This window comes from Podarcis filfolensis (genome assembly GCF_964270895.1).
Source record: "Podarcis filfolensis genome assembly, chromosome: 1".
Classification (NCBI taxonomy): domain Eukaryota; kingdom Metazoa; phylum Chordata; class Lepidosauria; order Squamata; family Lacertidae; genus Podarcis; species Podarcis filfolensis.
In genome coordinates, this window is record NC_139604.1 from 74,563,839 (window position 1) to 74,586,120 (window position 22,282).

The window sequence follows — 22,282 nt, forward strand, 5'->3', positions numbered from 1 at the left end:
TTGTGAATTTCTGCTAATAAACATATGTTTGTATGCCGTTTTGACAAAGGTATACATTTTTGCAAGCAATTTTGCTTTATTATAATGCTGTTTGTATGCTATTTTCACGAATATATTCAGTTTTATGTATGCTTTCCCTCAATATATGCAAACATTGGTTGGTTGGGGGATCTGTGTCACAAAATTTGGATGTGTGCAGGTTTTGAAGGGAGGCTGAGTTTTGGCTCTCTTTGTTTTTGAAATTGTGATTTTAGGTAGGTTTGCCTTTGAATCCAAACTGAATTAAATTTGTTCATAATCCTTAGTTAGGGATGTCTGGAAATTTGATGAGGTGGTAACATTATTAAAAGGACAAAATAACACTTTGTATGATATACTCTCATGTTGTTTAAAAATATGTAAATCTGAACCAAAAACAAACCTAGAATACATAATTATTTCAATAGTAACATGAATGCATATAAAAACCTTCTGCGGAAAAAGCAAATAAACAATTGGCTACAGATTTAGAAGATGGGGATCGTCAAAGCCACATTTATATCCTGTTTATACATGATGTTCAGATGTTTCCCTTTGTAACAAATTGTATGTGCTTTGCTTCCAGAAGAAGAAATCCATGACCTTCTTGAACGGGACAGCCTACATAATGACGATCACATCCCCCCTACAGGTATGCAAGCTTCCTTTAACTTTATGCTTTTGAGTTATTACATGGTTGGTATGACTCCTCCTCACAGGTGTTATGCTTTAAAAGAACCACACACCGTGACATTGCTCATACTAGGTAGAGAATTATGGTGATGTCGTGGTGAGAAGTTCTCTTCAAAAGGTCTTTGCTCCTGAGCTTCCACAAGGCCACATCCCCAAACAGGTTACTTTCCAGCCAATGGCTTACTGGTGAATGTGCTTACAAAGAGTTAAAATTGAGTAGCCCTTTTCCCCTTAAGGAAAGGGTCTGTGGTACCTGATTAGTTTATTTTTCCTGTTGAGTTTTCCCCTCTCCTATGACGCCAACTTGGTGGGGCAGGGCTCCATTGGCAGAAGGTTCATTTACAGTGGCATGCTAGCAGCTGCGCTCTGAGCTCTATTTTGGTTATGTTGTGATTGATGACTTGAATGAGAGATGTTAGGAGTGAATTAACAGCTTTAGTAAAAACACATGGGATTGTCCCTCAGTTTGCTTTTCTAGCAGAGAGCCCCGTTGTGCTGTGGTGCCTATTTTGGGATCATTTTTGGTCTATTCTACCTGGGCTAGGCTCACTTTTTTCCTTTGCCTTTCTTGTTCAAGGAGCTGTCTTGAAAATGATGTGCTTGTTCCATTTTAGAAGAAAGAAAGTGGCGGGAGGATAATAAGAGGAAACTGGTCTTTTTAAAAAACCCATTGCAGGGAATGACTAAATACAAGGCAATTTATCAACCATGCTGGACCACAGGAAGCAGTTAGAGAGAGAAGCTGCAAGGAGGAAGCTTATTGTCAAGGCACAGTAGCCCCAAATAGCCTCATTTGTGCTTTGCCAGTCCACAGTGGACATAACGGTGCTACAATTGCATTTTAAGCAAATGTGTGTGCATGTGCAATACAAATCAGGTTCAGGGGGAAAGATCCCAATAGAAAACCCTGGAATGCAACAGTTGGCAACAGTATCATCCAAATTCTCTATGGGAAAACAGAGAGTGGGCAACCTCAGACAAAACACCTGGGGTGGAGCCAATCTCTGAATGAGAGAGGCTTCTCTCGGAGCAGGTAGAGTTTTCTTGTTTTCTTTCTGTTTGTCTGAGGGACAAACAAGACCCACATTCAAATTCTTAGTCAGCCACGATTAGTGTGAGAGACATGATAGCTATGAGGAGACAATGTGAAGGAAAGAATCTCTACTGCCTTGAGCTCCGCTGAGGAAAGGTAGGATATAAATGCAATAAATAAATAAATAAATCTGTGATCTAATCTTGTGATGCCAAAGCACATCTGGATTGGGGCTGAGGAAGTGGGGCTGGAGTGACATCATCTTGTAGGTAGGAGAATAATAGCAGAGTTAGCCGGAGTCTGTGTGTAAGTTTGGCTGGGCTGGAAGCTAGGGAGAAAGAGACTTGTTTTTCTCTGTGGGTTGAATTCAAAGCTCTGGCCTTTGGGAACCTCCCTGGAAAATAATGGGGATGCAAGATCTGTTGGGAGTGTTAATGCTGTGAGCTGATCAATCCAGTGCTCGGGCTGTATATATGTGTAAATAAAACCATGTGTTCTAAAGACACCACAGTCTCCACTGACCTTCATTGCAAAGAAATGGAACCCTGGGTAAGTGCTGGGACCCCTGTAGCCTCTCACTGCCCAGGTATTAGGGTGAACACAACAGTGTTAATAGTTTGTCTCCTAGTTCAAGAAGTTTAATCCATTGTTTTCCACATAGTGCCCTGGTGGATGGGCGGTGGTAAAACTGAGACAGAGTAGCTTACAATCCGTGAAGAGAAATGCCCTCTGGGACAAACATCTTGGGGGACTGGTGGTTTTAATCTGGAAAATAGCACTGTGGGAAAGAGTAAAATGAAATAAAGCAAATTGCTTTCTCCATCCATAGCTGCATTTCATTTAAAGAGAAAAAAATTGGGCAGTCCAGTCATGGGTTTCTCTCGTAATGTGTAGCTTGGCCCTATGTCTAAAGAAATCCTTTCATTGTTTACTTTTTTGTTTTTTCTTGTTCTTGTTGTAAGTTTTATCTTGAAGAAAAGCTCCAACCTTTGAAATTTAAAAACCTACCTATGAGCTGTATCTGCTAATTATTAATAGTGTCCTCATTTGCCTTGTGGATTCAGGGAAATCCACAAGGTGAGACCACACTGTATATCCAAGGCTAAACCAACTTTTCCAACTTTGGGTTATAGGGCTGAATTCTTCTGAGACTCCATTTTAAAGCAGGGGATCACAGAGTACTATCATACTGAACACATGGAAAAAGTAAGATGGTTCACTCTATTATTTGATGACTCCAGTATCAAGTGGTAACTTCACACATCTGAAAGATGTGCCATGTATGAGGAGTTCTCAAACTTTCTGTTCTCAGGGCTCATTTGAGACGGAAATTATTGAGTCATATCATTTAAAAGAGTGGCTCAGTGCAGAGCCAGTCACACAATGACAGCTGGTTGCAAAGCCAATCACAAAATGGCTTTGCAAGTGCAGATCCCAGCATGGGAAACATGGGGCAGAGGCAGTGATAAAAAGATTGCATAGGGTGGAGTCAGTGATAAACGAGAAGCTGGGGCAGTCATAAAAATGGGGTGCATAGGATGGAGCCAGTCATAGAATGGTGGTGCGGCAGAACTTCAACATCAGTTCAGACATAGTGCTTTTTCCCTGGAGCCAATTCACGCACTCAGGTTCAAGCCACCCAGTTTACAGTTATGTAATCAAGTAGTGCAAATCAAGTAATGGATATCATATGTGACCCAGACTAAAACCACATGCAAGGTTGGGATTTAGAACCAAGGTATAACAACAACCTCGTACACCTGGATGCCTCGTACACCCCAGGTAGTGTGGTTGCTGACCTTGAGCCAGACATCCTGGAGAGTGAAGTCAAATGGGCCTTAGAAAGCACTGCAAATAACAAGGCCAGTGGAAGTGATGGTATTCCAGCTGAACTATTTAAAATTTTAAAAGATGATGCTGTTAAGGTGCTACACTCAATATGCCAGCAAGTTTGGAAAACTCAGCAGTGGCCAGAGGATTGGAGAAGATCAGTCTACATCCCAATCCCAAAGAAGGGCAGTGCTAAAGAATGCTCCAACTACCGCACAATTGCACTCATTTCACATGCTAGCAAGGTTATGCTTAAAATTCTACAAGGAAGGCTCAAGCAGTATGTGGACCGAGAACTCCCAGAAGTGCAAGCTGGATTTAGAAGAGGCAGAGGAACCAGAGACCAAATTGCAAACATGCGCTGGATTATGGAGAAAGCCAGAGAGTTCCAGAAAGACATCTACTTCTGCTTCATTGACTATGCAAAAGCCTTTGACTGTGTCGACCACAGCAAACTATGGCAAGTTCTTAAAGAAATGGGAGTGCCTGATCACCTCATCTGTCTCCTGAGAAATCTCTATGTGGGACAAGAAGCTACAGTTAGAACTGGATATGGAACAACTGATTGGTTCAAAATTGGGAAAGGAGTACGACAAGGCTGTATATTGTCTCCCTGGTTATTTAACTTATATGCAGAATTCATCATGCGAAAGGCTGGGCTGGATGAATCCCTAGCCGGAATTAAGATTGCTGGAAGAAATATCAACAACCTCAGATATGCAGATGACACAACCTTGATGGCAGAAAGTGAGGAGGAATTAAAGAACCTTTTATTGAGGGTAAAAGAGGAGAGCGCAAAATATGGTCTGAAGCTCAACATCAAAAAAACGAAGATCATGGCCACTGGTCCCATCACCTCCTGGCAAATAGAAGGAGAAGAAATGGAGGCAGTGAGAGATTTTACTTTCTTGGGCTCCATGATCACTGCAGATGGTGACAGCAGCCACGAAATTAAGAGACACCTGCTTCTTGGGAGGAAAGCAATGACCAACCTAGACAGCATCTTAAAAAGTAGAGACATCACCTTGCCAACAAAGGTCCGTATAGTAAAAGCTATGGTTTTCCCAGTAGTGATGTATGGAAGTGAGAGCTGGACCATAAAGAAGGCTGATCGTCGAAGAATTGATGCTTTTGAATTATGGTGCTGGAGGAGACTCTTAAGAGTCCCATGGACTGCAAGAAGATCAAACCTATCCATTCTTAAGGAAATCAGCCCTGAGTGCTCACTGGAAGGACAGATCGTGAAGCTGAGGCTCCAATTCTTTGGCCACCTCATGAGAAGAGAAGACTCCCTGGAAAAGACCCTGATGTTGGGAAAGATGGAGGGCACAAGGAGAAGGGGACGACAGAGGACGAGATGGTTGGATAGTGTCTTTGAAGCTACAAACATGAGTCTGACTAAACTGTGGGAGGCAGTGGAAGACAGAAGTGCCTGGCGTGCTCTGGTCCATGGGGTCACGAAGAGTCGGACACGACTAAACGACTAAACAACAACAACATAACAACAACAACAACAACAACAACAACAACAGATGATGATGATTTTATTATCTATATTCCCCCAGCCACCCTGGATGGCTTCCAACAAATTAAAACAGGTCAAAGAGATGTCCAAACCTATGTCACATTCATGCCATACATTTAAAGCACTATGATACCTCTTTAAACAGCCATGGCCTCCTCCCACAGAATTATGGACAATGTACTTTTTAAAACATGCTGAGAATTGTTAGGAGACCCTCCCCCCCCACAAAGGTACAGTTCCCAGAGTGTTTTGATAATCTCTCTTCAGAAGGCATTACAGAAACTGTGGCTCTGTGGGGGGAATAGGGGTCTCTTGACAACTCTCAGCACACTTAAACTACAGCTCCCATAATTCTTTGGGGTAAGCCATGACTGTATGATAGTACATTACATGTATAGTGTGAATGTGTCCCTCCTCTAAAAAGAACTTGTGCCTCTGTTAGATTATCACTCTAAAGCAGGAGTGGCCTTCCAGGTAATCTTCGTCTACAGCTTTTATCACAGCTGACCATGGGTCACACACTCGGGGACCGAATGGATTTGAAGTCTGACAACATGTAGAGACAGCCACAGGTTAGGCACTCCTGGTCCACAGCTTTGAGAACCTTTGCTACAGAATATGACAGTGTCCCTCTGGCTCCATATTTTAAAATTAAATATTGATCTGGCAACTCTGATCAGACCTTGCATGCCAGGCAAAATGGTTCACCAGGGAGAGCTGGTAAAGAATGCCTTGAACACTTCCCACAGCCATTCCTGGAATGGATAGGGAGATGCGTAGCATTTAAAGGAATAAGAAGCCTGTTCCTGGAAGAAAACATGTTTCAAATCAAGGTTCTGTTCTCTGGTTACTATTTGTATGTTGGCAATTTCAAGTTCCAAATTTGTGCTTAACTGATATTTCCTCCCCTCAGTGCTCCTTGGCACTGTTTGAGGCACACAGAGACTTGTCCCAGAGAATGACTTAGTACTCCTTGTAAACTACCTGATGGAGAAAGAATTTTCTCATACAATGAGGAGCCAAACAGTCTGGGGAGGGTGTGTGTGTGTGTGTGTGTGTGTGTGTGTGTGTAGAAAGGATAGTAGGCCTTGATGTTCAGTAAATTCCACAAAGTGGAAAGAGGAATGTGAGGTTATCGGCGAAGGAGAAGATATACATGGTTCCAGTGTGACCTCAGCAAATGCTGAAGCACAACAGCACACAACCTTTGTGCCTGTGGTGAGTTTGTGTGGAGACCGCTTGTTTTCCATCTGGCCTTGAAAGGAACTTGTACTAAGCAGGGTTTGTGTGCAGTTCATCACAGATGTTAGCAGTCAGATCCAGCAATCTGCATGTAGAAGCAGGTTTCCATGCACGGATACTCTTCCAGTTGTGTCCAACATATGCAAGAGAATCTGAATAAACCCCAAAGAGATGATTAATTTTTACAGCACTAGCTATTCATAATAATAATAATAATAATAATAATAATAATAATAATACTTTATTTTTTATACCCTGCCCATCTGGAAGCTCCCAACAGAATATTAAAAACACGATCAAACATCAAACATTAAAAACCTCCATATACAGGGTTGCATTCAGATGTCTTCTAAAGCTCAGATAGTTGTTTATTTCCTTGACATCTGATGGGAGGGTGTTCCACAGGGCAGGCGCCACTACCGAGAAGGCCCTTTGCCTGGTTCCCTGTAACCTTACATCTCGCAGTGAGGTAACTGCCAAAAGGCCCTCAGAGCTGAACCTCAGCGTCTGGGCAGAATGATGGGGGTGGAGACGCTCCTTCAGGTATACTGGGCCGAGGCCATTTAGGGCTTTAAAGGTCAGCACCAACACTTTGAATTGTGCTTGGAAACGTACTGGGAGCCAAGGGAGTCTTTCAGGACCAGTGTTATGTGGTCTCGGTGGCTGCTCCCAGTCACCAGTCTAGCTGCCGCATTCTGGATTAGTTGTAGTTTCCAGGTCACCTTCAAAGGTAGCCCCACGTAGAGCGCATCACAGTAGTCCAAGCGGGAACATAAGAATATCCCTGCTGGATGAAGCCAGTGGCCCATCTAGTCTAGCACTCTGTCACAGTGGCCAACCAGATGCCTATGGGAATCTTGCAAGCAGGAACCGAGTGCAGTTAAAACAAAAATGGATTATTAGGAAAGTGAATTGGGTGTTCGTCACATTCGGTACTTGTGTGGAATTCCATAATCCAAATAAAGCTAATCATAGGAGGCATAAAAACAGTCCAAAAGACATGAGGAATCGCTTTTATGTTAGTGGTTAGTTCACCAAGTCCAAATTTTACATCTCTAGTCTGAAAAAGAGTTCCTCTCAGCCAGGTTTTTTTGTGGACACAAGTAGCATAGGATTTGGGCAGGTTTCCTGCTGCCAATCAAATCAGTACCACTGCTATGAGGGAGTGGCCAGCTTCCTTGCTCTGCCGGAATTCCCACTGTTATGTACTGAGTTGAATAGGATCCAAACTGCAGCAGTCTGATTGGTCCTAGAACAATAGGATTCAAAAGGCAGCAGTCTGATTGGTCCTAGAACAATAGGATTCAGAATGCAGCAGTCTGATTGGTCCTAGAACAATGCAGCAGTATGATTGGTTGGCAGGAACCACCCAATCATGCTCCAGATAGAAGTGAATCCACAACCTGGTTGGCTTACAGTAGAATTCCGGAATTAGCCAATCATGTGCAGCCCATTGTGTAAATAATGTATATAAAGCAGATACTTTGAGGGGACTTTCATTCATTCCTCCTCACCACTATGAGCTGAATAAAGAGCCTGAAATCACTTTGCGACTCTGAGTATATTTCACTGGCGACGAAGGTGGGATCCCGCTGAGCTGACTGCCACACACAGCAGCGCAGCACCGCCACCTGCCGCACCGCTGCCTCGCACCGTGTATCCAGGCTTCAGCTCCGGGACACAAGGAACTCAGAATGGCAACCGACAGCAGCTTCTCGCCATTCAACCCAGCATCTGGAGACTGGGAAGCATACGCCTCCCGTTTCACCTTCCTCCTAGAAGCCAAAGGGGTCACCGATGAAGAAGATGCCAAGAAGAGGGCAATATTCTTCAGCGTCTGCGGAGAGGAGACGTTTGAAATCGCCCGGGCTCTCCTTGCGCCTGAAGACGTTGCTACTGTTCCATACAAAACAATAATGGAACAGCTGAAGGGGCACTTTTCGCCACAGCCCTCAGTGGTGGCTTGTCGAAATGCCTTCTACGCAAAGCGGCAAGCCCCTGGGGAAACCATAACTGGGTTTGTGACCTCTCTCCGCCAAGCTGCCCGGTTCTGCAGCTTCTCAGAGCTGGAGAACATGCTTCGTGACCGCCTCGTCGGTGGCCTGAAGGATGAGAAGCTGCAACGACGCCTCTACGCTAAGAAGGACCTAACGTTCCAGGTCGCTCTGGAGGAGGCCCTGGCAACGGAAGCTGCCGAGAGGTCGACGCAAGAGGCACGGCCGAGCCAGCCGTCCCAACCGAGGGTCCACCACAAAGACCTCACCGACGACTCAGGATCTGACAAGGAGGAGGTGCACCGAGTACAGCAGCGCACTCAAGCAGCCCACATACCACAGCTGCCTCGACGAGAAGGAGGGAACTGCGCAAGCTGCGGGGAAAGTCATGAGAGGAGGACCTGCCGTTTCCGCAACGCAGAGTGCAGACAGTGCAGAAAATTGGGACACATCGCCCGGGTGTGTCAAGCTCGGCCCACCCGACGCCAGGCATCAGATGACCAATCCAAGAGCCCCAGGTCCCGGGGCCCAACACACCAAGGCAACTCGACGGAGCTCACGGACTTCCAGGTATACCAGTTGCCCCACCCCAACGTAGAGAAAATTTATGTAGAGGTACAGATAGAGGGGGCCCCATGCCGCATGGAGCTTGACACGGGTTCAACTCTATCCATAATCTCGGCAAGGACCTTAAGGAAACTGTGTCCTACTGGGGGTCCCAAACTCAGGCCGGCCCCATTCACCCTCCGGGACTTCCAGAAACGTAAGGTCCCCACAATGGGGGTGGGGACCTTCAGGGTGCAATACCGAGGGCGGACGCGGCAACTGGACTTGCTTGTGGTCAAGGGCCCCTACATTAGCTTACTGGGATTGGCATGGTTTGGACCACTGGGGCTAGCCGTCACCGGGGTGAACCACACAAGCTTACAAGTGGACGTGGACGCCATATGCAAGGAATTTCCGGGGGTTTTCGATGGGAAATTGGGACAGTATACGGGCCCCCCCATTGCTCTACAGCTTGACCCCACAGTACGACCAGTCAGGCTCAAGGCCCGCCGGGTCCCATTTGCTCTGAAACCCCGTATAGACGAGGAATTGGACCGACTCGTGGAGCAAGGAGTGCTGGAGCCGGTGCCTAATGCCCCCTGGGAAACCCCAATCGTCACACCCGTCAAGCCTAATGGTTCGGTCCGCATCTGCGCAGACTACAAATGTACCATAAACAAGGCCCTCACGGCCCATGCATACCCAGTGCCAGTGGTCAGCCATGTCCTTGCCACCCTGGCTGGGTCGAAAATTTTTGGCAAGCTGGACTTGGCCCAAGCATATCAACAGCTGCCAGTAGATGAGGCCACAGCAGAGGCACAGACGATTGTGACGCACAGAGGAGCGTTCAGGGTAAAGCGGCTGCAATTCGGTGTCAGCGTGGCACCAGGCATATTCCAGAATCTAATGGACTCTCTCCTTAAAGGGATTCCTGGTGTCACCCCCTTCTTCGATGATGTGTTGATTGCCGGGCCCACACCAGAGGAGTTTGAGGACCGCCTCCGCACCGTTCTGCACCGTTTCCAGACGGCGGGTCTCAAGGTGAAGCGTGAAAAATGTCTACTAGGAGTGCCTCAGGTGGACTTTCTGGGATTTATGGTGGACGCAGAAGGGGTTCACCCGACTGGGGACAAGGTACGGGCCATTTGTGATGCCCCAGCACCCAAGAACAAGACTGAACTTCAGGCCTTCTTGGGACTATTGAACTTTTACCATTCCTTCCTTCCCCACAAGGCGGCGGTAGCGGAGCCCCTACACAGACTCCTGGACAAGCGGGCCCCTTGGGTGTGGGGCCAGCGCCAGGAGGCCGCATTCCAGGCAGTCAAGGACTTGCTGGTCTCAAACTCGGTCTTGGCACACTTCGACGAGAGGCTGCCAGTGGTGCTAGCATGCGACGCCTCGCCCTATGGCATTGGCGCTGTCCTGGGACACCAACTCCCGGATGGAAGAGAGGTACCGGTGGCATACTTTTCCCAGACACTCAACGCAACCGAGCGGAACTACTCGCAAATCGACAAGGAGGGTCTGGCAGTCGTGAAGGGAGTAAAAAAATTCCATGATTTCTTGTACGGGCGGCCCTTCACCGTGGTGACTGACCACAAGCCGTTGCTTGGCTTGTTTGCCCCCGAAAAGCAGACCCCCCAAGTGCTGTCTCCTCGCGTCCTCAGGTGGTCAATTTTCCTTGCCAGCTACCAGTATGCACTGATTCACCGCCCTGGGAAGGCAATGGGCCATGCAGATGCCCTCAGCAGGCTACCACTACCGGAAACAGGCCCTGACCCAGCACCTGCACAAGAGGTTATGAGCCTGGAGCTGCTTCCTGACCGCCCCATTCAGGCACAAGAAGTTGCACACCATTCCAAGAAAGATAGGGTCATCTCCCGGGTCCTGGACTGGGTGTGGAGGGGATGGCCCAGCAGCAGCCCCGGGCCAGAATTCGCCGGTTACACAACCCGCAGACATGAACTGTCGGCCCACAAGGGGTGCCTGTTATGGGGAAGCAGGGTCGTTGTTCCCCAGCCCCTCCGCAAAAGGGTCCTCACAGCCCTACACGAGACACACCCAGGGGTAGTAAGAATGAAGGCCCTTGCCAGGAGTTATGTGTGGTGGCCGGGGATCGACGGAGAGATAGAGGCCTGGGTCAAACACTGCCAGGCCTGCCAAGAATCCCGCCCAGATCCCCCAAGGGCCCCAGTCCAGTCCTGGGAGTCCGCCCGAGCACCATGGTCACGCCTGCATGTGGACTTCGCTGGCCCCTTTCAGGGGAAAACATTCTTCATAGTGGTGGACTCCTACACCAAATGGCTGGAAGTCGCACTGGTACCGTCCACTTCTACGTCCGCAGCCATCCGGGTACTACGCAGGCTTAGCAACCCACGGGCTCCCTGACACTCTCGTCTCAGACAACGGGACTGCATTTACGTCAGGAGAATTCCAAACCTTCACAGCGCAGAACGCCATCCGCCACATCCGTTCGGCGCCATTCCACCCTGCCACCAATGGCCAAGCAGAACGCATGGTGCGGACCACCAAGGACACCCTTCGCCGCATGACGCAAGGGGATTGGGAGTACCGCCTTGCCACATTCCTTCTAGCACAGCACAGCACCCCCAGCTCAACGACTGGCCGGAGCCCCGCTGAACTACTAATGGGTCGGCGCCTTGCAATCAGATTGGACCGCCTTCACCCCGATAGAGCTCAGGATGAGCTAGTGGTGGGGAAAGGCAGGAACCCCCGGACCTTCGAGGCCCAGGACCCAGTGTACGCAAAGAATTTTGGGGCAGGCCCTGCATGGGTACCCGCCACAGTCACCAGGGTCACTGGCCCCGTGTCGTACGAGGTGCTAACAGATGGGGGGCAATGCTGGCGCCGCCACTGTGACCAGATACGGCGACGATTCCCGGGAGAAAACCAGGAGGAAGAGGACAGGTCAGGGAACAGTGGGGCAGTGAGGCCCATAGAGCAGCAGGGGCAAGCAGGAGAGGCAGAATCAGTAAATACAGAGGGGACCCGTGAGGCCGAAAGGACACCGGAACCAGAACCACGACAGAGCGAGCCGGTTGCGCCAGACCAAACAGCCCTATCACAGCCAGCATCCTTGGAACACGAGCCAGAACCTGAACCCCGGACCAGGGAACACCCCAGGCCGCAACGCACACGTAGGCCGCCGGCGTACCTCGAGGACTATGAATGCGACCTCCCGGGCAGGACTGGAACTTAGAGGGGAGGGGTGTTATGTACTGAGTTGAATAGGATCCAAACTGCAGCAGTCTGATTGGTCCTAGAACAATAGGATTCAAAAGGCAGCAGTCTGATTGGTCCTAGAACAATAGGATTCAGAATGCAGCAGTCTGATTGGTCCTAGAACAATGCAGCAGTATGATTGGTTGGCAGGAACCACCCAATCATGCTCCAGATAGAAGTGAATCCACAACCTGGTTGGCTTACAGTAGAATTCCGGAATTAGCCAATCATGTGCAGCCCATTGTGTAAATAATGTATATAAAGCAGATACTTTGAGGGGACTTTCATTCATTCCTCCTCACCACTATGAGCTGAATAAAGAGCCTGAAATCACTTTGCGACTCTGAGTATATTTCACCCACCCAGTCATTTGCTCAGCTCGGCTGCCTGCTCAATTGGATTCCGGTCTTCCCTCTCCCTGTTGTGCATGCATGCAGGTGGGTGGGGGCAGCAGCAGCAGGGGGAACATGGGAAGGCCTATCTGGGCTGCTTGCTTGCTCACTCTGCCAGTCAGCTTACTCACACCACCAGTCTGCCTGTTTCATTCACCCTGTTGTCACACTGAAGTTTGTGAGGCTGTAGCATAACTTTTTTCTTACAAAAATAATATATAGTAAGACAATGCATCTAAAATACTGCTTGTACAGAAATTTTTAAAAACAACACAGTCTCGCAATCTAAAAGACATGATACGAAAGGAAAAAGCAATGGTGTGGGAAGAGGAAAACAAATTCATAAAACTCAAATTGGGGTTGGCATAGCGAATTTCATTTTTTAAAAAAAAGAAGTTAATTTTTTTTACCATGTATATCTGAGGGTACATCCTGAATTAATGTTATGCCTCATGGGAACGATCCAGGAAATGTTTGTAGATACTTGACTTTCTGCTTATGCCTTCGTCCTTGCTTTTTAACCTTTTGCCTCTTGCGTGATTAATTGTTGACAGTCTACATAAAATATCCATCAATCTACTTAGGTGACGTAGGCAAAGTTTACGAGGCAGATGAGATGACAGAATTTGGAGGACTTGCCCTGACCTTATATTCTTTTTTGTTTGGCAATCATTGAGATCAGTTCTGTCACGAAAGGAGCACTAATAAATCTTAGGCCACAATGCCATAAAGAGTTTATCTAACAAATATAATCAGAGCTATATGCCAGTGTTCCATCTTGCTGTCATCGTAGGCGTAGCGCACAGTGCATCCTCCTACCAATTCAAGGTCTGAAATGCTCTGTTCCAAGAGATTTCTCCTTAACCTTTCAAATCAAATGACGCCTCCTTTCTCGAGTTGTATACAACATTAAATCACCTGTGAAGACTGAGCAATAAAGATGCTGGAGAGATTAGGGTGACTAAGGTGGGGGAGAGACTTTATGTGCCCCAAACATGCACTGTTTGGATCCTCACTGCTGAAATGCCCTCTAGCTATGCCACTACACATGACATGAAAAGGGGCCCTAACATGCATGATAACATACAATATGACCATGAAGCTCTTTCATGGTACAGATACAGATTGGCCCAGAATCCCCCCTTGCACGAATAAGATCTATGCACATATGTCAGTATGCCTGCGGCATCCCTTTGAGTGTGGGGGCAGAGGGCTGTGGCCAGGGGGTATGGTGGCAGGGAATGCGGCTAACCTACGTGACCCAATGATTATCAGGGGAAATTGCTAATATCAGGCAAACCTATGTACAAAAATGTATATCGTTTAATAAATTTGCATTGAAACTGTTGAATTTTCGCAAAGACTTAAAAATAGATATATTCGCAAACCGGTGTGGCAGATATGGAGAAGAATGAAGTTGAGACTGGAAAAATGAGAAAGTAAGAGAAGCCAAAACTGACAGACTTGTCCATCCTTCCTTCAGACTGTGGGGAAAGGGGCTGGTGTGCCATCTGTACTCTGCATTTAAAGCAGGATCCGACTGATTTTTAAAAATGAAGATAAATAAATTGGGGTTTTACCAAAAGGGGTAGAGCCGCCACCACCCCAACCAAATTGAAGTGCTTACTCTAATTAATGGATATGTTGTTTCACCTTTTATATGGTTTTAAATTGTTTTTACATGTTGTAAGGCACTATGGAAAAATAGTATGCTTTCTTTGTTTGGAAAGAGGGCTATTGAGACTTTCCTTAAACATTACAACCCCCCCCCAACATAAAAAGGAGAAGGAAAAAATGCAAAATCCTTTCTCCTAGGTAAATCTCAACTCTTATCTCACACAGAGAGTGATGAACATACCCAGCTCTCACTTGGGAGCTTCCCTTTCTTCTTCCAGCCTCTTACCCTGGGAGATCTTAACTTCCTTGCCTCTCACACAGGGGCCTTTATCCTTTCGATAGCAGCATATACCTTCATAAAAGTAGAAGTAGTAGTAATGATAATTGGGGAAGAGACCTTAGCATAGGGACTGGGGACCCTGTTTCATGCCAAGCACCACATTTCCTCATGGGAAACCTTCCAGGGGCTGCATAGCAGTAGTGGGTGTGGCCAGGCAAGCTACAGATATTAGAACAGGTAAAATGGCTAATGGAGGGTGCAGGCCTGGGGTGTGTGGCCTGGGTAGAGTCTCTAGGGCTGGATAGAGAAACCTGCAGGGGCACATTCAGCCTTGCACCTGAGGCTCCCTACTCCTGTAGTAGCAGCTATGATGATCCATAGTAAAAATAATGAGAATTATGCAAATAGCAGTTGGATGTTTAGGGGAGCTCAATTCTGGATCCAGACTATAGGAATAGCAAAGGGCTCAAGCCTCTCCCCACCACTGTGGTCCAATCCTGTTTCACATTGGTGATAGCTGTGCATTGTATTGTTCTAGTTATACATTTGGGCTTTGTTTATTTGTTTTGTTTATGCAATCAATGGAAAGTACGCCGCAATGTTGTGCTGTCTGTTTCTGAAAATAAACAGCAATCATTAAAAAAGTCAATGACATAGATTTACTTTGGAGTGATCCCGGGCTCCTAACATTTAGCCCAGACCCTCCTCTTAACAAAATACTGTACTCATTTTTAAATTAGTTTAGCTAATTTACATCCTTCAATTTTAAAGTAAACACTGGAATGATAAAATTGGCTCCCCTCCCCTTAGTATTGTTCCATCTTTGCATTGTTCAGTTTTCATCCGAAAGATCTTCTCACCATGATTCAACAAGACACGTCTTCATCATCCAGGCATCTGAATTTATTGCACTCTTATTCAGTACTGCATATGGTACTGTTTATAATAACTGCATATTAGCACGGAGGGCTACACATTTCCCATCCCCGATTTAGAGGCTCAGATGTATTTTTCCACTGCTTCCCTTTTCCACTGGGTGAAGGGTGAGGAGGGGGAGGGGAGAGATGATTTGCTTGACCAAAAAAGAGGACAACTGCTGCAACCCATTGGAGAGGCTCACCTACAAAAGGAGGGGATCCACTGGATTCCACTCATATTCTCCTGTAGACTAGTGCTTGCAGTCACCAGGGACACAGTTGGGGCAGAGTCCTGAGCCAAACTGCTGTTGTAGGAATTGGGGCAGCCGTATATGAACCACCCACAATAAGTTCACACAAACAGTGTTTTTATGTGACATGAGTCTGATTGCAAACTCAGCCATGTTTCTATTGTGTATGCAAGGGTTCAAAGCAGCCATCAGTCCTGAGCTTCACACATACTCTTTTGTGAAAGGAGCTGCTCCATTCTCTTCACTAGTGGAAGTAGCTCTTCACATGCAGCCAGGGCCAACCCAATATATTTTCCTGCCTGAGGTAAGAATGAGATGGCATCTCCATTCTACAACCCAGCCAATGAATCTTTCTACAGTGCTGGCAACAGGATGGTGACCTCCACCATGCCTGAGGATAGCAGAATAGCTTAGGGGGCTAGGTGAGAAAAGTAGGGACTTGCCACTGTCACCCCTCTTTCCAGTTTCCACCATCTGAGGATACTGAGGACCTATCTATCCCACAGCCCTAATTGACTTAGGCCCCAAATATGCCTCCCTACAGACCTTTTCTAGCATTAAGATCAACAGAGAGGGCCCTCTTGGTAGTTCTCCTGCCCTCAGAAGTTTGGGGGTAGCAGTCCAGGAGAGGGCATTCAGTGTGGCCGCTCCTAAGCTATGGAATTTCTGCCCCTCAGAGGTGAATTTGGCACATTCACCTGTCATATGCACCTCTTTGCCCTGGTTTTTGACACCTGAGATGTATTTTTAAGGACCTACCCTATTCTTCTGACTGTAATTTGTTTTAAGTGGTTTTGATATTGTCCCTGGGACCTCATAGTAGAGAGTGGGCAAGAAATCTAATAAAAACATTGATTTGTTAACTCATGTGAGGAGAGTAGTTTTGTGGGCCTATTTTTTCTCACCTGCAAGGAATCATTGGGTCTGGTTGCATTTTGTGGTGTTATTATTTTTTAAGAAAACAGATATCCTCCAATTCCTAATATATAAAGTGGACTAAATGTTGGCTTGATATTATCAGTCCTGTTGCCTCCTGAGGAGGCTGGAGTTGATCTTCCTGCCTGCTTGCTTTGTGCTTTCCCAGTTTACATGCTGGGGAATAGCAACATCCTGCAATGAACATGTGCATCACATTTTCTTAATAATGAAAAAGCACTTTTAAGGCAGCTTAACATTGTGCTCTTCAGGTGTTGCTTCATGAAATCAGAGAACTGTGGTGACACATTTCCACCCCACCCTCCTCCTCACGCACTGACAAATAATTGAGCACTTCAGAATTCATCAGGCTAAAACTGTATCATTGTTTAAAGCTGTTCCATCAGTATCATGGTTCTACATTTGGAGCCAGACGGGGTTTTTGGTTTTTTTAACCCCCTAATGTGGCTTTTAATGGAGACTAGAACTGTTTTTTGAACCCTGCCCAATTCCATTATGATACCATGTAGTCAGTATTCAGTTCAGGTAATCAGAACATAGGAAGATCCCTACTCAGCTCATTGTGGAATTCCTCAACTGTGGAATTCCATCCCCACAGAGGTGTATCTGACATCTTGATTACACAGTTTCTATTGCATTCTGAAGCCATATCTCTTTACTTTGAGACATGTCTTTGAGATATGTATTGTGGCTCGCCATTCCAACCTCCAAGCAGTGGGAGATTCCAGAGGTTCCAGGCACTTACCGTATATACTTGAGTATAAGCTGATTTTTTCAGCACATTTTTTACGCTGAAAATGCCCCCCTCGGTTTATACTCGAGTGAGGCGGGTGGCGGCGGCGGAGGGATGAGCGGCCCGAAAGGAGTCCTTTCTTGCCACTGGTCCTGCCGCCGCCTGCCTCTTGCAAGGGCAGGCACAGGAGCCGCGGTTGGGAGAGGCACTGCGCTGTGAGCAGCAGAGGCAGCGGCGGAGGGACGAGTGGCCCGAAAGGAGCCCTTTCAGGCTGCTCCTTCCTCCGCCTTTGCTGCTGTCGGTGGTGGTGAAGGAGGAATGAGCAGCCTGAAAGCAGCCCTTTCAGGCTGCTTGTTCTTTCTCCACCGCTGCTGCCACCACCAGGTTCGTGGTGTGGTGAACTGGCTTATACTCGAGTCAATAAGTTTTCCCAGTTTTTTGTGCTAAAATTAGGTGCCTTGGCTTATATTCGGGTCAGCTTATACTCGAGTATATACGGTACCCAGGATTCGTGTTTCCTTTGGAAATGAGGCACAGCGGAGACTGTGGTGTCTTTATGATATATGGCTTATTTACACATACATACAACCTGAGCCTAAGGACGCGGGTGGCGCTGTGGGTAAAACCTCAGTGCCTAGGACTTGCCGATCGTATGGTCGGCGGTTCGAATCCCCACGGCGGGGTGAGCTCCTGTCTTTCGGTCCCAACTCCTGCCCACCTAGCAGTTCAAAAGCACCCTTAAGTACAAGTAGCTAAATAGGTACCACTTTATAGCGGGAAGGTAAACGGCGTTTCCGTGGGCTGCGCTGGTGCTGGCTCGCCAGAGCAGCTTCATCACGCTGGCCACGTGACCCGGAAGTGTCTCCGGACAGCGCTGGCCCCCGGCCTCTTAAGTGAGATGGGCGCACAACCCTAGAGTCGGACATGACTGGCCCGTACGGGCAGGGGTACCTTTACCTTTACCTTACAACCTGAGCCTACAATAGAGTTGCTTCCAGCATTCCAGAAGATCATGATTCTTCCATGGCTGCTGCCTTTGATTTGCTCTAACCCCGCTTCCTCCAGTTTTCCGCTGCTTGCAAACTGCAACTAACTTTTCCTGCAGCTTACACCATCCCAATTGCAATCCTGAAAACAACTGCCCTCCTTCCAACTCTGCCTCCAGCTCTACTTCCAAAGGTTTGTCTTTCTAACTAACTCTGAGTTGGGAGAGGGCCCCCTCCCATTTGCCCTCTGGCACAGTGCCACTCCCTTTGTCCCAGCTAATGACCCATCTTTAGCGGGCCATCGCCAAGCTGCCTCCTGGATTGTATTTTTAACATGCTAACCTCAGCATCTGGCACCAAGGAATTAGAAGAGGAAGTCCAGGTACCCCAGGAACTTATAATTGTACTTTTAGAACTCACCCTATTTTTGTGACTGTAATTTGTTTTAAACAGTTTTAAACATTGTATCTGATGTTGTTGTAATCTACCCTGGGACCTTATGGTGAAAGGCAAGTAATAAATTGAAATAATAATAGTCCAGCATTCTATTCTCATAGCAGCCAGTCTGATGCCTATAGGAAGCAGAACTTGAGTGCAAAAGTCCTCTTTCCACTTGTGATTCAAAGGCATTCCACCTCCAACAGAACATAGCCTTATATTCCATTAATTACTCTAATATTATTTTTAAGCCTCCAAGTGGGTGGCCATTTCTACTTCTCGTGGGAGCAAATGCCCTAATTTAATGATGATAGCTGCTCTAAAGATGGGCCTGGTGTGTCTAAACTCTTGACACCCAGGGGAACTTTCTGAATAGTGCCTACTTCTCTTCAATTATAAAATGCACCTCAGGCCTGCGTAGTAAATCCATTTGGGCATGAGAGAACAGGGTTCAGCTCCTAGCTCAGTCTGTCAACCAGGAACATTATGGCAGTGTAGTGCAGATAAGTGGATTTTTTTTTTTAACAAAAGATTGTAGCACACCTTGCACATAAAACGTGATGTGGAAATGAGGAGCAATTATCATTTGCAATTAAACTTTACCTTCTTGGTAACACAGGTAATAAAGGAGTGTCATCTTTTCAAAAGATCTCTGCTATAGATACCGGTAACTCATCAAACTTAAAGGAGTATTCTTTTTATTTTTTAAAACCAGAGAGAAATACATAAATATGTATTTTATGAAACATCAGAGTAATCCCACTTCATACAAATCTTGCACAAAAGTGGCAAAGCTATATACCCTCCTCCAATTATAAGCAAAGGACATAAATCATCCAGAGAATTGCTGGTATGAAATGCTGTGGTGTATGTATTATGAAATTCTCTCCACATATAAATTCCATAGCTTCCTTTGTACTGATTATGAGAGAGAATCAAGGAATGATTTGTTATATGCATGTCTCTGCTACCACATTTGGCATGAGGAATGCAAGGGAAGTCATTGGCAAGGTACATGGATGTTTCTGAATGCTAAGCAATATCAGCTGCATGTAACTTCTCACTGATTCTCTGTTTAGCCACTGAGAAATGAGTACTAGAGGTTGGTAATCAGGTTAATAGTGAATTGTTAACAACAGCTCCTCAGTGCTGATTTAATTTGCTCTGGAACACCTGTAATACCTGAAATCTGAGCATCTGTTCACCAAAAATGGCCTCTGGATTTCACTGCTCAGTTTGTGAGGTGAGCCTGTTAAGTATTTATCATGCTTATACTTGCAGTACTGAAGAAGGCCCCAACATAGCACTCATACTGGAAAATGAAGAATCAGAACTGACCTGGGGTAAGATTTCTTGTTTTTTTGTGTGGAAATAGTACAAAGGCTGTTAATTGCCCAGTGCTGTGCAAGAAGACCTTGGGGAGCAATACTACTCTTGTGCCCATTCTGTGGTTAGCATCAATCTATTGTTCTATAATGGTTTCTTAGGGATGGACACTGTTAAATAATATAAAAACACTGTGGTTTCTTAATTTCGCTAAGCTAAAGTAGGTAGAAGTCAAGCTAAAGTTCCTCATAATTACCTCATAAAATTTATGCCTTCTTGCATGGTGTCTTTGAGTTTTGGGGATCAGCCAACGATTGTTATTAAGATTATATATTTATATATACCTTGCCTTTTTCCTTGATAGGGATTCAAGGCAGCTAAAAAAATAGGAAAAAAAGCAATCATTTAAAAAGTAAATATTAATAGAATACACAGAGTAAAAACAGCATGGCACCAGCCCTTTCATTAAAAGCAGTCAGTTTCCCAGAGTCAGCTGGAATAAGAAAGTCTTTATCTGGCACCAGAAAGACAACAAGGAGGGAGCCAGTCTAACTTCTCCAGGGAGGGAATTTAAAAATCTGGGAGCAGCCACTGAATTCTGGTGACTTACACAGACACACCAAAGTTGAGCTGTTGTCCTACCTTAATTTAGCCTTGCTTTTTTAACAACTTAATAGATCAAAGGCCTGTTCAGCATGCTATTCTCACGGTGGCCAATCATATGCCTATGGGAATCTCATGAGGAAGGCATGCATCATCTCCTCCACCCCCAACTTTAAGACTCTCTCTAGTTTATCTAGGATTTACTACTAGTTCATTATCTCCCCGTTTTACTGAATCTATTGGAATTTATTACATTGTTTTCCCTTTGCTTTGCCTCACAGACCTTAAAAGAGAAGGTGGTTCATTTTCTTAAGGCTGCTTAGTAAATATCTCAGGAAGTCTGTCTTACAATGCACTCTTATTAAAGTCTACTCAGAAGTAAGTCTCGGTTCTCACTGATATGTCTCCATGCAATCACATCTCCGAATATAGTTGGGAGCAACTGTGTCAAAATAAAAAGCTGTTCACTTTTGGTTGTGATAAAAGGTTTTGAAATTAACTTTCCTGCATATTTTAATTAGGAGAATAATTTAATCCCCCCCCCCCAGATCAGAACATCCATTACTACTCAATAATATTCTTAGTCCTGAAGAAAAATTGCATTTTTGCATTATCTTGAGTATTCCACACTTGTTAGCACATGTACTTAAAAAAAAGGGAGCCATTTCCTATGTGAAGAAATTTACCTGGTTTGGTTGCATTCCTTTGATACAGTTCCATGCACAAATTTGGTGTATGTGTGGAGGAGGGGATACATTCTTAAAGGAACTTTAATCATCAAAGAAGACATCAATTTTGTTTCATCTAGGCATGTTCTAGCACAAGCAATTATAAGAGCTTGCATTCAGGTGAAGTTTGATCTGTTCACAAAAGTTGAAAGGAGACGGTGAAATTCAAGTGCTAAACTTTGCTATTGGTTCATCTGTGTTTATGTGTGACTCTGGTATCGGGTAAACAGCTGAGACATCCTTGGAAATGGAGGCGTCAGTTCTCTTGGCAAGCTGATACATTTCAGTGTTTTTCATTGCTAGATGAGATGTCTTACCTTCGCGGAGGATTATATAAGTACGCTTACAAATTGCGATGGAGAATTTAAAGGTGTGGACAACTTCCATAGATGCCTTGTCTGGAGATGTTTGGCACCAAGGTCTCTGTTTCCTTCATTTGCTTCCATTCAGATCAATTGTACTTAAGGAGTTTTATGTGTGGTTCACAACCACTTCAGCCACTGTATGTGCTTTTAAACCAGCTCAAATCTCTGGGGTGGAACACCCCAGAGATGTAGTTCAAAGCTAGAATACACTTTGCAGTTGTCATGGAGATACCATCAAACATGGTTTCCCTGTGGTGAATCATCCTTGTCCTAGTTGTGACATAAAGCGGTGAGTATTATCTGGGTCAGGGCCATCTTGGTGCCTTTATTTATTACATTCATATGTCACCTTTCCTCTAAGGAGCTCAAAGTGTCATACATGGTTTTCCCTCTCCCCATTTTAGACTCACAGCAATTCTTTAAGCCCAGCAGTCACTGGGAACACAGAACAGAGAAATTATTTGAAAATGAAAATGCTAAAGCTGACAAATGTGTATTTACTGACCCTCCTGATGTTTTCACCACTTGGAGACAAGATCTAGGGTGCAGCCCACTGAAAACATGTCCTGCAAAAGTTTTATTGAAA

The 22,282-nt window shown here is 45.8% G+C and overlaps 1 long non-coding RNA gene across 1 annotated transcript in view; it reads left to right on the forward strand.

Annotated features, from left to right (window-relative positions):
* Positions 1–21,749, forward strand: part of LOC310756514 — a 47,574-nt gene extending 25,825 nt beyond the window's left edge. The window contains exons 2-6 of the long non-coding RNA XR_014544914.1: positions 605–670; positions 18,356–18,429; positions 19,956–20,017; positions 20,885–20,981; positions 21,635–21,749. This is a non-coding gene — a long non-coding RNA (uncharacterized lncRNA). The remainder of the gene's footprint in view (positions 1–604; positions 671–18,355; positions 18,430–19,955; positions 20,018–20,884; positions 20,982–21,634) is intronic.
* Positions 21,750–22,282: the final 533 nt, after the last annotated feature.